The sequence below is a fragment of the Scyliorhinus torazame genome, chromosome 21, assembly GCF_047496885.1.
Source record: "Scyliorhinus torazame isolate Kashiwa2021f chromosome 21, sScyTor2.1, whole genome shotgun sequence".
Classification (NCBI taxonomy): domain Eukaryota; kingdom Metazoa; phylum Chordata; class Chondrichthyes; order Carcharhiniformes; family Scyliorhinidae; genus Scyliorhinus; species Scyliorhinus torazame.
In genome coordinates this window covers 107005347-107025403 of record NC_092727.1, presented here as the reverse complement: position 1 = coordinate 107025403, position 20057 = coordinate 107005347, and the positions used below count along the sequence as shown (strand labels likewise).

Sequence of the window (20057 nt, the reverse complement as noted above, 5' to 3'; positions counted from 1 at the left end):
GCAAATATTCTTTGCACAAGAAAGTCAACCTCCTGAGCTTTGAATGGCAGTGAAAGCTCCCCTAAAACATCAACCTCAGTCCCTGTAGGATTGTGCACACTGAAGAAAATTGCACCTCAAATGAATGCAGGTTATCAAAGAAAAGCTGCTGACAGCATGTATTGCTGTTACTATGGAGACCATTAAGATGGCAAGAATAAAAACTAATTTGTTGGCAAATATCTATCCACCTGAATATCAGTTCTTCAGTCTTTCATCGCTCTTTCCTCTTACATTAACTGCTTTTGTTACAAATATCTTTGTGTAATCTAAATAGGATTTGATTTTTTTTTCTGCTCCCTGATCTCTCATCTATGGAGTCCAGGATAATGCGTACCAAATTGCTTTTCCTCCCCGTATGGCACAGAGAAGAAATTCAAGCAGTCAGTTGAGCCAACAGCTGAAGGTATACAGCCCAAACACATGAAAAAGTTAAAATACAATTAATGATGAAGTTATTGATTGCAAACACCGATAGTTCTGGGTTGGAGTCAGGAAAAGGTAATTCTGAGAAATCTTCCAGGAGCAAATTGCTAATCACGAACACACATGCACGTACATTGTTGGTGGCATTTTCTCTTTGCTGTCACCTTGGTGTCATTCATGCCTATAAGACCATAAGACACAGGAGCAGAATTAGGCCACTCGGCCCATCGAGTCTGCTCCGTCATTCAATCATGGCTGATATTTTTCTCATCCCCATTCTCCTGCCTTCTCCCCATAACCCCTGATCCCCTTATTAATCAAGAATCTATCTATCTCGATCTTAAAGACACTCAGTAATTTGGCCTCCACAACCTTCTGCGGCAAAGAGTTCCACAGATTCACCACCCTCTGGCTGAAGAAATTCCTCCTCATCGCTGTTTTAAAGGATCGTCCCTTTTGTCTGAGATGGTGTCCTCTGGTTCTAGTTTTTCCTAAAGTGGAAACATCCTCTCCACACCCACTCGAAGTGGCCTCGAAGTATCCTGTACGATTTAATAAAATCTCCCCTCATCCTTCTAAACTCCAACGAGTACAGACCCAGAGTCCTCAACCGTTCCTCATACAACAAGTTCTTCATTCCAGGGATCATTCTTGTGAACCTACTCTGGACCCTTTCCAAGGCCAGCACATCCTTCCTTAGATACCGGACCCAAAACTGCTCACAGTACTCCAAATGGGGTCTGACGAGAGCCTTATACAGCCTCTTGTATTCTAGCCCTCTTGACATGAATGCTAACATTGCATTTGCCTTCTTAATTGCCGACTGAACCTGCACGTTAACCTTAAGAGAATCGTGAACAAGGACTCCCAAATCCCTTTGTGCTTCTGATTTCCTAAGCATTTCCCCATTTAGAAAATAGTTTATGCCTAAATTCCTCCTTCCAAAGTGCATAATCTCACACTTTTCCACATTGTATTTCATTTGCCACTTCATTTGCCTCTGTTCATTGCCTCTAATAAGAGTCTCCTGGCTGATACAAAACGTCTAAGTTTATCTCAGGGGCAATTCCCTTTCTAATTTTACTTCCATCATTCTTCTATCGCCCGTGAGAGAACATTACCCAAAATTCAACAAATTGGGGTTAAAAGTTCTATTCTACCAATCAATGGCAGCCATTGACTTACCAACATGCAGCTCCACCTCAGGTTTTGGGAATTTTTGTGCGTGTCAAAACATTTTGCCAAGCGAAACATATTTTAACGCAACAAGAACAATCCATAGATTAAAGAACAATCCAGCAAAGCTCTTTCCTTCGTACCAATGTACCTTCATCACAAGAGACCAAACCGGCCACACTAATGGGAACTTATATTTCCCACATGATTGGGCTTCCACTTTGTCAATTTAGTTGCAACTTATACCGGGTTACCAGTCAGTTCTGTCCCTGTAGTAATCCATGAAGTTAAAAACTCACCACTATTCTTAGAATTCCCCCTATACCAAAAAAAGGGTCGATATTCTAAATGGTGAACAGGAATTCTCACTCCCCGACTCCGATGCAGGCGTCAGTGGGTGCTATTCAGGTCAAACTATATTTTCAAGTTATCCCCCGGTATAACCCATACCTTCACCGAAGAATTATACCTACTTACCCCTCAATAGCATTGATATCCTGGGTCCTGCGTTGCTAAGTAAGTAAAGTAGGCTAATAACCACAGTTTCAGGTTAAAACTTTTACGTTATTTTATTATTATATATTTTTTTCTTTTTAGAAGATGCAATCACTGTCTTTACAGAAAAGTAAAAAGATCTTGCTTCTGGATCCTTCTGGTTGGTTGAAGGGACCTTCAGGCCCAACTTGACAATCAATTTTCTTTTTACAATCTGGTCTTCTTTAGATGTATTCGCTGATGAGCTCGGTTGCTGTGTCCTGTCTTTCCCATGTACCGAGGTATGAGAGCTGGCTATCTCTGATCTGAATCTGAGCTGAATCTGCCTGCTCTTTAAATTCTAGTCTTCCTTAGATGTATTAGCTATTTTAGCTCGGCTGCTTTGCCCTGTCTCTTTCCCATGGCCGAGCTGACTGTAATCTGAGTCTAGGGGCGAGATTCTCCGACCCCCCGCCGGGTCGGAGAATCGCCGGGGGCTGGCGTGAATCCCGCCCCTGCCGGTTGCCGAATTCTCCGGCACCGGAGATTCGGCGAGGGCGGGAATCACGCCGCGCCGGTTGGCGGGCCCCCCCCCCCCGGCGATTCTCTGGCCCGGATGGGCCGAAGTCCCACTGCTAGAATGCCTGTCCCGCCGGGGTGGATTAAACCACCTTTCTTACCGGCGGGACAAGGCGGCGTGGGCGGGCTCCTGGGGGTGGGGGGGGGGGGCGCAAGGCAATCTGGCCCCAGGGGGTGCCCCCCACAGTGGCCTGGCCCGCGATCGGTGCCCACCGATCGACGGGCAGGCCTGTGCCGTGGGGGCACTCTTTTCCTTCCGCCTTCACCACGGTCTCCACCATGGCGGAGGCGGAAGAGACCCCCTCCACTGCGCATGCGCGGGGATGCCGTGAGCGGCCGCTGACGCTCCCGCGCATGCGCCGCCCGGCAATGTCATTTCCACGCCAGCTGGCGGGGCACCAAAGGCCTTTCCCGCCAGCTGGCGGGGCAGAAATCAGTCTGGCGCGGACCTAGCCCTTCAAGGTTAGGGCTGGGCCGCTCAAGATGCGGAGACTTCCGCACCTTTGGGGTGGCGCGATGCCGGACTGATTAGCGCCGTTTTTGCCACCGGTCAGCGGACATCGCGATGATAACGGAGAATTTCACCCTAGCTGCTTGTTCCTTCTCTGCTTCTCTCTCTCTCCCTCTGAGTTCTGGTTCTCGTTCTGGTTCTCTTTCTTCAGGTATTTATTCTCTTTCTAACAGTTAAGTTTTTATGACGTTATTGTGAAGTAACTCTTATTTTCTTTGATTGTAAAAAGTATCTTTGATCTAAACCTTTCAATCCAACTAAGTATTCATTTTGACATGACTTCATCTCATAGATCAGATTACATTGTTTCCTTTGTGATGTTCAAAATGCTTTGGTTTCAAAAGGTGTTACTTTTAATTCCTGTCATTTCTATAGTTTTATTTTCCAATTGTGTCCTCAGCTCATAATTTTGACTTTGATTTTGGCTTTGAATTATGTTTCTCGTAGACTGATAGTCTCCAGTTTTCTTTAGTCTCCAGTTTTCTTTAATTTACCTGGTATTAGCACATTTTCACACCTAGAATCTCATCCTTCCCTTTTCCAGCTGCTAACTAAGATAGTTAATTTCAATGAAGGTGTGAGCCATTGTTTTTGGCTTCATTCAAAATCCTGTGTGTTTGCTAAGCCTGCTTGACCAAGGCTATCTGCATTTTACAATCCTTCCCTGGCAGCTGCTGTTAACCCTTTGTGGGATCTTTCCCTGTATCCTCTCATGCTTCTCTCAGACCAGATATTGCCAGACATCCATGTTTCAAATGACACATCTTTCCATAGTTTCAATAACATCCAACGAACTGTGGAATTCCTGCCTTTTGAAGCCAAATAATTGATCTGGGATGGAAAAATAGTCTGATGGGGAAGAGGGCCAACAAAAAAAGTGAAGGAAGTACTGTGGAAGTTCACACTATTTGCCACAGTGTAAAGCAACCTCAATGCCAAGTGCAGGATGTCACATTGAAGATTGCAAAGTAGGCTATTCCAGCAAAACCAGCCGGCTTGAAACACCGAATGTGGGAAGGAAGTACAATTTGGAGAATCCTGTAATACTATTGTTATACACACACTTAATTTTGTAAATGTCCAAAATGTGATGATGTATATGCCATAGTTGCTTTGGTTTAATTTTCATGCAAACAATGTGTTTCAGGCCTAAAATAAACTTTCATAATTAATTCTAATATTGAATTGAAAGATTATTTTCTCCTGCAGCAGGAAGAACTGAAGCAAAGCCAATAACTAATACTTAACGGCACATTTCAAATAAACTGTATGCAATACTTCTCATGGTAGAATTTGTAGTTCGAATTAAATAGCAGTCATTTAAGATGTTCAGGATTCTCCCGGGAGAGCCTTTAAATCACAAGTCAGAGGGCTAAAACATGAGGTCCAATTCGAGACTTAAAGTAACTCAGCAGACAAAGTTCACCACCAGCACCCCCAACACCTCCACCCCACCCCCCCACCAAACACCACCCCCACCACCAATTTTCTAACAACCTGCCAATCTGGAGCGGGATTTTCCGGCCTCCCAGCCACGTGTTTCTCGGTGGCGGGAGTCAGATCGCCATTCACTGGCGGTGGGATTCTCTGCTCCCGCCGCTGTCAATGCGATATCCCATTGACGCCAACCCATGCCACTGGGAAACCGGGGGGCGGGGCGCGCAGCTGGCGTGGCCAGAGAATCACGCCGCCAACGAACCGCCGGACAATTCTGACCCTGTATTCTGCATCTCTTTAAAAATACCTTGACACAATGGGGAATATTTTATACTGTGCGCAAAGATAACAGTTTTACTTCGACTGCATGGGGAACGTGGCAATATTGGGAAACCACCACCTGCGCCCACATCACACTGGTACGCTCGTTTCATTTTGTATGCAGTGTTTGCAACCATTTTGTGCTTCAGTGTTGTTAAAGCATCAGATCTGATGCAAAATTATTCAACTGTTTGTGGAATTTGTTCCTTTTTCTCTAATAACAATAATAATCTTTATTATTGTCACAAGTAGGCTTGCGTTAGCACTGCAATAAAGTTACTGTGAAAATCCCCGAGCCACCACTTGCCGGCGCCTGTTCGGGTACACAGAGGGAGAATTCAGAATGTCCAATTCCAGCAAGCACGTCTCTCGGGACTTGTGGGCGGAAATCAGAGCACCCGGAGGAAACCCACACAGACACGGGGAGAACGTGCAGACTCCGCACAGACAGTGGCCCAAGCCGAGAATCGAACCTGGGAGTCTGGCGCTGTGAAGAAACAGTGCTAACCACTGTGCTACCATACCGCCCGAGTACCCAAAATATAGGCTCTCATATTTAAGACGGGGATGGACAGAAATTTCTCACAGGATGTTGCTCTTGGAATTCTGCATCCCCAGGCAATATGAAGGCTGGATGATTGAGTATATTCAAAGCTGTGTTGGGTTTTTGATCTACAGGCGAGTCAGAGGGTGCATGAGGAGTTATTGGGGGGAGATGCAAGTGGGAAACAGAGTTAAGGCCAGAATCAGACCAACCTTGGTCTTATTGAATAGTGGAGTAGGCTAAAGATACCAAACAGCCTGTTCCTGATCCTACTTTTTAATGTTGTAATGAATATTTGATCCATTTTTACTCGAGTTTCAATCCATATAGAGTCACAGACTTGTCCACATGTCAGCACTTAGCCTATTCATTATGGAATTAGTCTGGCAACATGCAGGTTGACAATTCAAATGCACTGTAGCAAAGAGTGAAATTCATCTTGTACTTTGCGGGCCAGCATTGGAAAATGGCCATATAGGCTGCTGTTGCGCTATAAAAAGCCAACTAAGTTCATTAACGATCTGAGGAGAATTACAGTACCTGCCGGGTTTGGCACATATTTGCTACCAGTTCCCCGACCACATGGTTGCCTTTTAATACTGTCAGTCCTACCAATTTACATTTTTCTTCTTTAATAAAAGAATATCCACAACTGAAGGGATAAAAAATTCGAACATCCCAAACTGTTGGAATCCTATTTTCTTATTTTTAGTATAAATTTAGTGTACCCAATTCATTTTTTCCAATTAAGGGGCAATTTAGCGTGGCCAATCCACCTACTCTGCACATCTTTTTGGGTTGTGGTGGTGAAACCCACGCAAACACGGGGAGAATGTGCAAACTCCACACCGACAGTGACCCAGAGCCGGGATCGAACCTGGGACCTCGGCGCCGTGAGGCAGGTATGCCAACCATTGCGCCACCGTGCTGCCCTTGAACTCCATTATCTTTAACCAATCAGCAGTCATGGCCAATGTTAAATGATCAGTTGGGCACAAAAAACGAGAGACCAAGAACAAAATTCTCGCCAGTGAGATTTTGCGGCACAATCCTCCCCACCCTCCGCCACTGACATAATGAGATTCCCGCTCAGGGAGGTCAGGAACCTAATTTAAATACATTTCTATCTCATGCTTCCCTGCTATATCATCCCCCCCCACATTGAGACTCCCCCCTCACCGACATGCTGTCATGTCGACGAGGTTTACAGCCGGTCAGGAGTGTTATGTTCTGTGGTCTTGCTGTTGCAATGATGCTCACAGAACTGATGATTTATTTAGATAGATGATTTATTGATGAATATGTGGCAGGATAACATACAGAATACTATACAGACTAGGTTGTTCTGGAACTACCCAATGTGCAACTGTCCTTGTGTACGCCTTACTACCAACTGATGAGTCTACAACATCATGTGACCAAGGTCTAATGCCACAAGCTGGTTGGAGGTCACATTGCTAACTGCAGACAATATTATTCAAAGACAGATCACCACATGGAGCAATGTGAACCAGGCGAAGAGACCATGTTGGGGGTGGATAGGAAAGCACAAACCCACATGAGAGAGTGACATGGCCATGCAGTACCGGGGGGCGGGGGAAGTCCCCCTGTACATGGGGGTGGGTCCCAGATCCATGGGGGTCCCCGTGCGGGGAGGTTTCCCATGTGTGAGTGTGGGGATTCTTTTTTAAGCAGAGATTGCTGCTCCCTTTTAAAAGATCTCTGGAAAGCCAATGTTGCTGGCTCTTTCAGGTCCCACCCGCCAGCGTGAAGGTGTGCGTCAGACCTGCAGAATTTTCTTTTCTAAATGTAGGACATTAAGGCGAGAACAGCCGGCTGTGCAGCAAGCTTGCTACACACCACCTTTCTCATCCGGTCCAAAAATCAAAGAAAAAAAACAAAATTCCGCCTTCATAATTCTTCTGAATATTTTAAAGACCTAAATCACTACATTCCGAGCAAACAAGCCTCTGTACTGATAAGTAAATTCTATCCTCTGTGTGGCATACTGTGAGCTTGCAACACAACTAATTCACTCTCCAAAGGAATCGGGGCAGTAGTCCTCAGGGCAAAAGAATGCAATGGAATCTCTGATCAATCAGAGGGCCAGGTTAGAGAGGCAGAAAAACAGAGAACCACTGCCGAATAGGAAGTATTTCACCAATCCTTCACTGTCAAAATCTTGGAAGTCCCTCCCCAGCAGCACTGTGGGTGTACCTACACCACATGGACTCCAACGGTTCAATGTTTTGGCTAAGGGAGTCAAATCTGATATTTCCAAGTTTGGTAATGACACAAAACTTGGTGGGAATGAGAGTGGTGAGGAGGATGTTAAGACATTTCAAGGTGATTTAGACAAGTTGCGTGAGTGGGAAAATACATGGCAGATACAGGACGATATAGATAAATGTGAAGTTATCCACTTCAGTAGGAAAAACAGAACGGCAGAATATTGTTTAAATGGTGATAGATTTGGAAATGTTCAAAGGGACCTGATCATCCTTGTACACCGTCATTGAAAGCAAGCACGCAGGTGCAGCACGCAGTTAAAAGAATAAATGCCATATTGGCCTTCATTGCAAGAGGACTTGAGTACAGGAGCATGGATGTCTTATTGCAGCTGTACCTGGTCTTGGTGAGTCCACACCTGGAATAGTGTGTACAGTTTTGGTCTCCTTACCCAAGAAAGGACATATTTGCCATAGAGGACTTCCGTTGACGGCCTTGGAGTAAACTGTCGCACATTCAGCAGCTCTCGCCCTTAGTTTTTTTAAAATGGTGTTTAAGCCGGATTTTTCAGAAAATCTCTCAACATAAGTTGATCGAAAGGAGAGGAATAGGAGGTGGCCCTCAATTTATGGAATTGTGTCCAAATAAGAGTCAAAAATGGTGAAACCAAAAGATGAGTGAAAGCAAGAATCAGAGGTCATCGAGCTCAATGGTAACAAGACAAAGCGTGTCCACACCCGCTCACTGGTCGATGGAGCAATGGGTCGCGTACCTGGGTGGGTCGCGTACCTGGATGAGAAGTTCGCCCGGCATCGCAAGGAGTGTACAGAAGATGTAACCCAGATGATCGCCTCGATTAAGGAGATGGTTGACCTGGTGGAGGAGAAAATGATGACCCAAGGACAGGGGATTCTAAAGTTGCAGGAGCTGGTGACTGAACGACAGGAGGAGTCCACTGCAATGGCTTTCGAAATTAGCATACTACAGGACAGCCAGAAACGACTGCTGGTTAAAGTGGAAGACTTGGAGAACCGGTCTTGCAGGCAAAATATCCGAATCGTCGGGTTGCCAGAGGGGAAGGAGAGATCAGATGCGGGAGCGTATGTGGGGAAGATGTAGCAGGAGATGGTCGGGGCCGATGCGTTTGACAAGCCGCTGGAGGTGGACCGAGCGCACAGGGTGCTTGTAAGTAAGCCCCAGGTTCGTGAGCCCCCGAGGGCCATGGTGGTGAGGCTACATCGATTCCTCGACAAGGAACGTATCATGAAATGGGCCAGGCAGACAAAACGGTACATGTGGGAAGAATCAGAGATCCGGGTGTACCAAAACTGGGGACCAGAACTCGCAAAGAGGAGAGAAAATTTCAACAAAGTTAAGGTGGCCCTGTTTGAGAAAGACATTAAATTTGGACTGTTATACCCGGCGCGTCTTTGGGTAACCTACAAGAATCGGGAGCTGTACTTTAATTCTCCGGAAGAGGTGGTTACTTTCAGGAAAGACAATAATCTGGCTTAAGGACTCTTAAATTCTAACTGTGCTGGGCTGAGTTTGAGGGAAGGGATGGAGTGGTGGGGAGGAGAGAAAAATGGTTTGGTGTTCTGCTTTGTCTTGTTTAAAATTTCAGTCTTTTAATTCTGTGAGTTAAGTTGCGATGTTCGGGGAAAAAAGGGTTTGGGAGTTTTATTTTTTTTTAAATGTTTTTCTCGGTTTTCTTTTCTCTCGCCTTGTATAATTTGATTTTGATTTATTCTCTGCAACAAAGATGGTTGATTCTTGCATGCATAATTTTGATTAAGCGGCTTGAAGTTTCTTCTATTGTGTTTAATTCTCTTTGAAGGTGATGTGACTGATAAGAATCGATCAAAGGGGGAGGGGTAGAACCTAGCAATCTGGTGTAACGACTTTTAAACACAAACTGCGGGGGTCTGAGTTTGGGGGAAGGGACAGGATGGCGGGGAGGTAAGAAAAATGGTTCTGTGTTTTGCTATATCTTGTTTAAAGTTTTGGTCTTTTAATTCTGTCAGTTAAGTTGCGATGTTCGGGAAGAAAAGGGTTTTGGTGTTTTAATTTTTTTTTCCCTCTCTTCTTGTGTAATTTGATTTTGATTTATTGCTTTATGTACTGGATAGAGGAAAGAACATTTAAGATGCGATGGGGTGTTTTAGTTTCTGCAAGAAGGATGGTTGATTCTTGCATGCATAATTTCGCTTAAACTGCTTGAAGCTTCTTCTTTTGTGTTGGAGTCTGTTTGAAGGTGATAGGGCTGGTAAGAATCGGTTAAAGGGGAGGGGTTTGCCTCTTTGCCTGCGCGCTGGGGGAGGGTATGTTAGCTTTTTGGGATTATTGTTACTGTGTTGAGTGCTTGTGTTATTGCTAGGTGTGATAGAATCTGGCAGTCAGCAGGCTTTTTGACGCCAGAGGGTGGGAGATGCTGAGCTAGCTGGATAGCTGGTTCACGGGAGCAAAGTGGGGGGAGAGTTGAGGAAAGTCGAAGTGGTGGGGTGGGGGGGCGGGAGGGGGGTACTGCTGATGGGTAAGGGACAGTTAGGAGACTGGAGGTGGAGATCAGATGGCGGTCGCTGCCGAGGGGCGGATCAAGTGAGGTGCGGGACATGGGCTAGGAGCTGGCCTAGGAAAGGTCATGGTTGACCGACAGGGGAGGGGGGCAAAAGCCCCCCCAATCAGACTGGTTACATGGAATGTTCATGGACTGAACAGGCCGATTAAGAGAGCTTGTGTGTTCGCACACCTGAGACAGTTGAAAGCGGACGTGGCTATGTTACAGGAAACACGCTTGAATCTGGGAGACCAAATTAGATTAAAGAAGGGATGGGTCAGGCAAGTGTTTCATTCAGGACTGGACTTTAAAACAAGGGGGTGGCTATCCTGATTAATAAAAGGGTGACTTTCGAGGTGGGGAGGATAGAGGTAGACCCGGGAGGCAGATTTATTATGGTTAACGGGAAGCTAGAGGGAATGGCAGTGGTGCTGGTGAATATATATGCCCCAAACTGGGATGATGTCGCGTTTATCAGGAAGGTGCTGGGGAAGATCCCAGATCTTGATTCGCACCGGCTGACCATGGGGGGTGACTTTAATACAGTCCTGGACCCGAGGTTGGACCGGTCGAGTGCTAGGTCGCGAAAGCTATCAGCAATGGCAAAGGAACTCCGGGGTTCATGGAGCGCATGGGAGGGGTGGATCCGTGGAGATTTGAGAGACCAAGGAGCAGGGAATATTCGTTCTACTCCCATGTACATGAGGCGTACTCCAGGATAGATTTCTTTGTGCTAGATAAAACATTGTTAGCAGGGGTTGAGAACACGAAGTACTCAGCAATTATGGTCTCAGATCGTGCACCACACTGGATAGACCTACGGGCAGACACAGGAATGTCCCAGCGCCCACAGTGGAGACTAGATACAAGGCTGTTAGCGGATGAGGAGATCTGTGAGCGAGAGAGGCCATTCGGGGGTACATAAAGATCAATGACATGGGAGAGACTGCAGCTGGGGTGGTCTGGGAGGCACTGAAAGCGGTCATTAGAAGGGAATGTATTTCGATTCGAGCCCACAGGGATAACACTGAACGGTCGGAGCTGGACTGGTTGGTAGGAGAAATCTTCCAGGTGGACAGGAGATATTCGGAGTGTCCAAATGAGGAGCTCCTGAAGGAGCGTCAGAGACTTCAAATGAAGTTTGGGCTCCTTTCCACAGGAAAGGCGGAGGGTCAGCTGAGGAGGGTAAAAGGGGCAATATATGAACATGGGGAGAAAGCTAGCAGGATGTTGGCACATCAGCTGAGGAAACAGGAGGCAGTGAGAGAAATAGGGAAAGTAAAGGATTTGAGGGGGAAGATGATGACGGACCCGGGGGCAGTGAATGAAGTGTTCCGGGAATTTTATAGCCAGCTATACGAGTCGGAAGCCCCGGATGGGGAGGAGGGCATGAATCAATTCCTGGGGAGGCCAGAGTTCCCGAAGGTAAATGAGGAGCTGGTGGAGGCCGTGGGTGGCCCGATTGGGCTTGGGGAGGTGAGAGAGGGACTGGGGACGATGCAATCGGGTAAAACCCCGGGACCTGATGGGTTCCCAATAGAATTGTATCAGAAGTTCTCTGGGTTACAAGGGCTGCTCCTCATTAAGGCTTTCAACGAGTCCAAGGAGCTGGGAGTACTCCCCCAATGTTATCACAGGCATCAATTTCTCTCATCCTGAAGCGTGACAAGGATCAGGAGAGTTGTGGATCGTACGGGCCACTCTCCCTCTTGAATGTAGATGCCAAACTACTGGCAAAGCCCCTGGCCACTCGAATAGAGGATTGTGTCCCGGAGATAATTGGGGAGGATCAGAGGGGGTTTGTAAAGGGCAGGCACCTGACATCCAACATTAGACGGTTTCTTAATGAAATTATGATGCCAGCGGAGGGGCGCGAGGCTGAGGTGGTAGTTGCCATGGACGCAGAGAAGGCTTTCGACCGAGTGGAGTGGAAGTATCTATGGGATATTTTAGGCAGGTTTGGGTTTGGGCAGGGATTTGTGGAGTGGGTACCAGGCCCCGGTGGCAAATGTAAGAACCAACCGAGTTTGGTCAGAATACTTTAGTCTTTGTCGGGGGACAAGGCAGGGATGCCCGCTCTCCCCATTACTGTTTGCCATGGCCATAGAACCCTTAGCAATGGCTCTGAAAGCAGCGAATACCTGGAGGGGTATAGTGAGAGGGGGGGTGGAGCAAAGGATCTCTCTCCAAGCGGACAATGTGTTGCTATATATCACGGACCCGGTGGGTGGATGACCAAAATCATGGAGGTATTAGGAGAATTTTGGCGATTTTCAGGCTATAAGTTGAATATGGGAAAAAGCGAGATGTTCGTGATTCAGGCACGGGGGCAGGAAAGGAGGCTGAAGGAGCTACCGTTTAAAGTGGTTGGGAAGGGTTTTAGGTATCTGGGGATTCAAGTGGCCAAGGATTGGGGGCAGCTTTACCAAGTTAAATTTGGGCAAAGCAGTGAATCAAATGAGAAGGGATTTTTGTAGATGGGACATGCTCCCACTGACGCTGGCGGGGAGGGTTCAGACGGTGAAGATATCTGTCCTTCCGAGACTGCTTTTCTTTCTTCCGTGTCTCCCGATTTTTGTCCCAGAGGTTTTTTTCAGAAGTATGAATGTGGCGATATCGAGGTTTATATGGGCGGGTAAAACCCCGAGAGTAAAGAGGATACTCCTGGAACGGGCCCGCGGGGAAGGGGGATTGGCTCTCCCGAGCTTTATTAACGATTACTGGGCTACCAACATATCGATGGTCAGGAAGTGGGGGAGGGGTCGGTCTGGGAGCGGATGAAGGCAGCATCCTGCAAAGATACGAGTTTGGAGGCTTTACTGATGGCGCCCCTGCCGTTCTCGCCGGCTCGGTACTCAACAAGTCCTGTGGTGGTGGCAGACCTGAGTGTGTGGGGGCAATGGAGGCAGCATATGAGACTGGAAGGGGCGTCAGTGTGGTCACCGATCTATGACAATCACCGGTTTGTCCCGGGGGGGTGCTGGATGGGGGCTTTAAGGTATGGCAGTGGGCAGGGATTGAGAGGTTTGGGGCTCTATTCATCCAGGAGGGCTTTCCGACCTTGGAGACATTAGACGAGGAGTTCGATTTGCCGGGTGGGAACGGGTTTCGGTATCTTCAAGTGTGGGACTTTGTACGGCGACAGGTCCCAAGCTTTCCTCGCCTCCCCCTGAGGGGACTACAGGATAAAGTGCTGTCAAAAACAGGGGTTGGAGGTGGGAAGGTTTCGGACATTTACAGGAAATTGTTAGAGTGGGAAGGGGCCCCTATCAGAGAGGTGAAGAGCAAGTGGGAAGAGGAGCTAGGAGGGGAGCTGGAAACTGAACTGTGGGAAAAAGCCTTGAAAAGGGTAAATGCATCCTCGGCCTGCGCTAGACTCAGCTTGATTCAGTTCAAGGTAGTCTACAGGGCCCACATGACGGTAGCTCAGATGAGTAGGTTCTTCGAGGAGGTGGAGGACAGATGTAGGGGTAGCCCAGCCAACCATGTTCATATGTTTTGGGCATGTCTGAAACTGAGGGAATTCTGGCAGGGATTTGCGGATGTTATGTCGGAAGTCCTGGAAGGTAGGGTAACTTCGAGTCCAGAATTAGCAATATTTGAGGGGTCGGAAGATCCGGGGGCAAAGGGGGGGAGGGAGGCCAATATCCTGGCCTTCTCCTCCCTGGTGGCCCGGAGACAGATCTTGCTGAGATGGGGGGGCTCGGAGCCCCCAAAATCAGGAGTGTGGGTCAGCGATATGGTAGAGTTTCTCAGTCTGGAGAAAATCAAGTTCACTCTAAGAGGATCAATACAGGGATTCGCCCGGAGTTGGCAGTCGTTCATTGATTTCTTTAACAAAAACTGAACATCAGCAGTAAGGGGGGGAAAGGGAAAAAGTGGGGGGGGGGGGGGGGGGGAGGAAAATAGGAGGCATGGTAATGTTAAAGAAGGACAGGGAATTTAGTATACCGGTAATTGGGGATAGGACAGGAGAAGTGAGGTACGTGGTTTATTGTTTGTTGTTATTTTAGGGGGTATTTTGTGCGTCGACCCGCGCGGTTGTTTTAGAAATGTCAATATGTTAAATTGTGAAAATTACAAATGTTTCAATAAAATATTTTCTGAAAAAAAAAAATTTGCCATCGAGGAAGTGTAATAAATGTTCAGACTGATTGATGGGATGGCAGGACTGTTGTCAGAGGAGAGACTGGGTCAACAGGGCCTGTAGTCACTCACGTTCAGAAGAATGGGAGTGGATCTAATTGAAGCCTTTAAAATTCTGACAGGGCTGGACAGGCTGGTTGCAGGGATGATACTTTTTCTGGCTGGGATAGGGGAGGTTCCAGATCATGTGGTCACAGTCTCAGGATATGGAGAAGGCCATTTAGGACTGAGATGAGGAAAAACATCTTCTCTGAGATGGTGGTGACCCTATGGAATTCTCTACCACAGAACGCTGTGGAGATCAAATCACTGAATATTTGTAAGTAGCAAATAGATGGATTTCCAGACTCTGAAGGTTTCAAGGGGTATAGGAGAATGCAGGAGCATGGCATTGAGGTAGAGGATCAGGGTGGCACAGTGGCATAGTGGGTTAGTACTGCTGCCTCACAGCGCCAGGGACATGGGTTCAATTGTGGCCTTGGGCGACTGTCTGGGTGGAGTTTGCACATTCACCCCATAGATGGTTTGGCTCTGATCAATGCGCGGGATTATGGGGATAGGGCAGGGAAGTGGGCCTAGATAGGGTGCTCCTTCGGAGGTTCAGTGCAGACCTGATGGGCCAAATGGTCTCCTTCTGCACTGTAGGGATTCTATGGATTAGCCATGATCATATTAAATGACTGAACAGCTCGAAGGCCCCAATGACCTACTCCTGCTTCTATTTGCTATGTTTCTGTGTTTTTCAAGAGCAGTTAGGAATGGATAATAAATTCTGGCCTAATCAGTCACGCACGCACCCCATGAACAAATAAAAAATAATGGCCTCCTTCTACACTAAGATTCTGTGATTCGAGTCAATAACATGCAATCTCTCTCTGGAACCACAGTAACGTAATCTGTAATCTATATTTTTCTCGTCTTGTCCTGTTAAGTCTGCCATCTGCCAATATTCTTAGTCATCAATTGTCTTTAGTACTGTAGTGTAAAGTTAATCTTAAATATCTCTCCCCACCCCACTAGTCTCCATCCCGATTAAAAGCATTGTTCACGTTATCCACATGTATGACTCTTGCTCCCCCATTAACTTCAGTTTCCTCACAACAGCACAAATGTAAAATATTCTTAGAGTCGTTATTCCCTTTCTCAGGAGAAATCCATTTTGTTTAAGGAACTGATGAAGCATTTTCGTAAAGGCAGGATTAAAGTTAAACTGACTACAATCGCAACACCCTGCCTCTCTCTCTGGAGATGCAAATTTCCTGGAAAATATCTAGCTGTATTCCAGAGGCCAAGATTCAATATTGGTTGAAAATGTGAATTTAAAATGCAAATCTTCATGTCTTCATAATTCATCTGTCATCAAATTTCCCGCAGTAATGACGAGACATTTCACTCCTTTGAGAAGCATTTTGTTTATATGGAATAATCATAGAATCATAGAATTTACAGTGCAGAAGGAGGCCATTCAGCCCATTGAGTCTGCACCAGCCCTTGCAAAGAGCACCCCACTTAAGTCCCACACCTCCACCATAATCCCCCTTTACCCCTGTAACCCATTAACCCCACCTAACCTTTTTGGACACTAAGGGCAATTTAGAATAGCCAATCCACCTAACCTGCACATCTTTGGACTGTGGGAGAAAACCGGAGCACCCGGAGGAAACCCACGCACATACGGGGAGAAAGTGCAGACTCCGCACAGACAGTGACCCAAGCCAGGAATCGAACCTGGGACCCTGGAGCTGTGAAGCAACTGTGCTAACCACTATGCTACCATGCTGCCCCCACACATACATATCAAAATAAAGATACCATAGACCTTCTGGGGAAAGATGTTCTAATCACCTAGTCAGAAACTGTATTTTTTTTTTTTAAAGTCAATTAATTCATTACCACAGCAAAGTTAATTGTGCCCGAGAGAGGATCTTTAATTACACTATTGATGAACCAGTCCATTCAAAAGCCAGGTTTAGTTTAAAAGTCTCTGCACAGGTAGAAAGATGGTTACATCAAAGCTTTCCAATGGCAGCTTCTGGCTCTAATCCTTTGGCACATAAGGGGAAAGACAACATGCAAGAGATTATGCACAGTGTTAACACCATAGATAATGGAGTGAACCTACTTTATGTTTGCCCACAGCATTGTCCCAGAGATTCTTCTTCAATTCTGGGATATTCCCAGACAATCGGAGAAGGTTGGCAATCTTAGCCGTGTCTTCTCCTATGCATGTCCTAATGTAACTATGTCTCATTGCAAAAAAAGTGCACAAATATTTCTGTAGTAAAATATGCTTAATATTCTGCATTCTAACACTTTTGACACGATATATTTCCGCATCCACACCTATAATTGATGCTGCTGATGTAAACTTCTCAGATTTTAATTACATTTTCAAGTCACTCGTGGCAATGCAGCACCTCAACTTGTACGGGAACTTCTTGTACTTTCCCACTTCCCCAAATTCTGCCATTTGCCGGAAATCTTGGGTGGGATTCTCTCCTACCCAGCAGGGCGGGGAGTCCCTGCGTGATGGAGTGGCGGGAACCACTCCGGCGTTGGGCCGCCCCAAAGGTGCGGATTTCTCCGCACCTTTAGGGCCCAAGCCCTCACCATGAGGGGCTAGGCCCGCGCCGGAGTGGTTTCCACTCCACCGGCTGGCGTGGAAGGCCTTTGGTGCCACGCCAGACAGGGCCGAAAAGACTTTGCCGGCCTGCATAAGTCCACGCATGCGCGGGAGCGTCAGCAGCTGCTGACGTCATCCCTGCATATGTGCAGGGAGGGGGTCTCTTCCGCCTCTGTCATGGTGAAGACCATGGCAAAGGCGGAAGAAAAACAGTGCCCCCACGGCACAGGCCCGCCCGCGGATCGGTGGGCCCCAATCACGGGCCAGGCCACCGTGGGGGCAGCCCCCCCCCCACCCCCCGGGGCCAGATCACCCCGCGCCCCCCCCCAGGACCCCGGAGCCCGCCCGCGCCTCCTGCTCCCGCCGGTAAGGTAGGTGGTTTAATTCATGCCGGCGGGAGAGGGTTGACAGCGGCGGAACTTCGGCCCATCGTGGGCCGGAGAATCGCCGGGGGTGGGCCCGCCGACTGGCGCGATTCCCGCCCCTCGCCGAATCTCTGGTGGCGGAGAATTGGGGACACGGCGAGGGCGGGATTCACGCCAGCCCCCGCCGATTCTCCGCCCCATGAGACCCCCCGCCGGGTCCGAGAATCGGCGGGGGCTGGCGTGAATCCCGCCCCTGCCATGTCCCGAAGTCTCCGCCACCAGAGATTCGGCGGGGGCGGGAATCGCGCTGGTCGGCGGGGGCAGGAATCGCGCCGCACCGGTCGGCGGGCCCACCCCCGCCGATTCTCCAGCCCACGATGGGCCGAAGTCCCGCTGCTAGAATGCCTGTCCCGCCAGCGTGGATTAAACCACCTTTTGAACGGCGGGACAAGGCGGCGCAGGGTCCTGGGGGGGGGGGGGCGCGGGGTGATGTGGCCCCAGGGGGTGCCCCCACAGTGGCCTGGCTCGCGATCGGGGCCCACTGATCCACGGGCGGGCCTGTGCCGTGGGGGCACTCTTTTTTTCCGCCTTCGCCATGGTCTTCACTATAGCGGAGGCGGAAGAGACCCCCTCCCCTGCGCATGCGCGGGGATGACGTCAGCAGCCACTGACACTCCCGCGCATGCGCCGATCCACGTCGCCCGGCGAAGACCTTTCGGCCCCGGCTGGCGTGGCGCCAAAGGCCTTTCCTGCCAGCCGGTGGAGCGGGCCTAGCCCCTCAAGGTGAGGGTTTGGCCCCTAAAGGTGCGGAGACTTCCGCATCTTTGGGGCGGCCCGCGCCGGAGTGGTTCCCGCCACTCCATCCCGCCGGGACCCCCCGCCCTGCCGGGTAGGGGAGAATCCCGCCCCCTGTTCTAAATTGAAAGGGACAGAAAATGTGCATTTCTAGTGGACTCAGAATTACAGCTGCATGCTCTGATCCAATTATCCCCTGCTCCCTTTGACACAAAACCTACATTTGGAATTTACTCTAATGCTGCACATGGGAGTTTGACTTATTTTCAAATTGCAACATGCTTCAACTCTGGGCAATCAATAACATATTCAATGCTATCACTGGTTCATTCAAAGTGAATTATTTATAAAGCCAATGCTAAAGTGACTCTTGAAATTGTATGACGGCGCACCTGCATAGTCAATGATACCAAGTTATTTTCTTTATTGTGTTTCGTTGTACTGCACCTATTTATTTCCAAGCTGGTATCATCTCACATAGGGTCTATTATGGATCAGAGTGTCCAACAGGCTCCACTGGTAAACTCTGCTGCATGCGAACGAATCCAACATTTCAATAGGACAAGAATGTTTAAAATCAGATCCCTTCGTTTACACTGCAATGGGAAAATTATAATTCCTGAAGACTGAACTCCAATAGCAATACTGGCCAGTTATTGCTTTAATTGAATGCAAATTATTTGCATGTCGTTTAGGCAACACATCATCAATCGTCACCATTCTTTGTGCAGTCTCTGGTGCTCTAAGGTCAGTTACAATGTCACACACAGCGGTAAATTGCTGGCGTCAGATGAACGCAACGGCCTGAAGGAGATTATTCATCATTAATCATGTTTGCAGGAAAAAAAAGAGTGACAGGTTACACCTGCCAAGATTACGTTTGGATCAAGATTATCAGTAAGATTGGACTTTAGGGCCTGATGTGAAACCATCTTTCAAACATTTGACACTTATCTTGCTATGAGTCTAAAATCCAGGCTCAACACTTCAAAGGTGCTCCATCGACTTTAAACACTTTTAATGTCCTGTGGTTGTGAAGGACACTGTGAAAATCTTTCTTCCCTTCTATCGTTAGAGAGTTGCAGTGCTGGAAGACTATAAAAGCCAACAGATCAAAAAGGAAAACAAAAATCAGAATACAATACATAATTTATTCATTTTCCCTACGTTTCTGTGGTGATCGACTCAGCAGGAGCCATGCGAGAAGATGTTGATTTGCTTTAAACCTTTACTTCCCCCAAGCTAAATCCCTCTCCTGTTTGTACCTCTTCAACGTCAATCAGGAGCTCCCATACAGAAGCCAGCACGGCAGGCGTGCGGTGACTTCAATGGGAAATCCCATCGGCAAGCGGCGGCAGTAGAGAATCCCACCGTTAGCGAACGGCGCGCCGCCGAGAAACACGGCGCTGGGGGACCGGTTTGTCCAGTCCGTTAACTCTGTTTCTCCCTTCACGAATGCTGCCAGGCCTGCTGAGTTTATCCAGCATTTTCTGTTTTTATTCCAGCTTGATCGCAAAATTAAAATTACAATTTGGGCTGCATTTTCCAGAAAGTCCAGCCCTTTGTTGTTAAACGATAACACTTCTTTGGGTAGGGTTTTAGATATAGGAAATGGAAAGAGCCCGAAAGTAAATTGCTTCGTTAAAGTCTAGTTGTCATGGTAAATCACAAAACCCACTTGGAGAGTTACCTGCCGTCGAAAAGGTTTAATCTGGCCCAGGAGAGTTCAGGCTTTTGAACAACTAACTTGACAAAAAGCTTCATCATAAGGAAAATAAAATAAATCTGTGCAAATCTGCATGAGATGCCCACGTTCAAAGTGTACATAATTATAT

At 47.7% G+C, this 20057-nt stretch overlaps 1 protein-coding gene across 3 annotated transcripts in view; it reads right to left on the bottom strand.

The window, feature by feature from the left end:
• Positions 1-20057, bottom strand: part of LOC140398473 (MAGUK p55 subfamily member 2-like) — an 841369-nt gene that overhangs the window by 670297 nt on the left and 151015 nt on the right. The window contains exon 1 of one of the 3 annotated variants that reach the window (XM_072487191.1): positions 16375-16486. The exons of the other annotated variants lie outside the window; for them this stretch is intronic. The gene's annotated coding sequence lies outside the window, so the exon portion shown is untranslated. Of the gene's footprint in view, positions 1-16374; positions 16487-20057 lie in introns of those variants that run through there. 3 annotated transcript variants of the gene reach the window in all.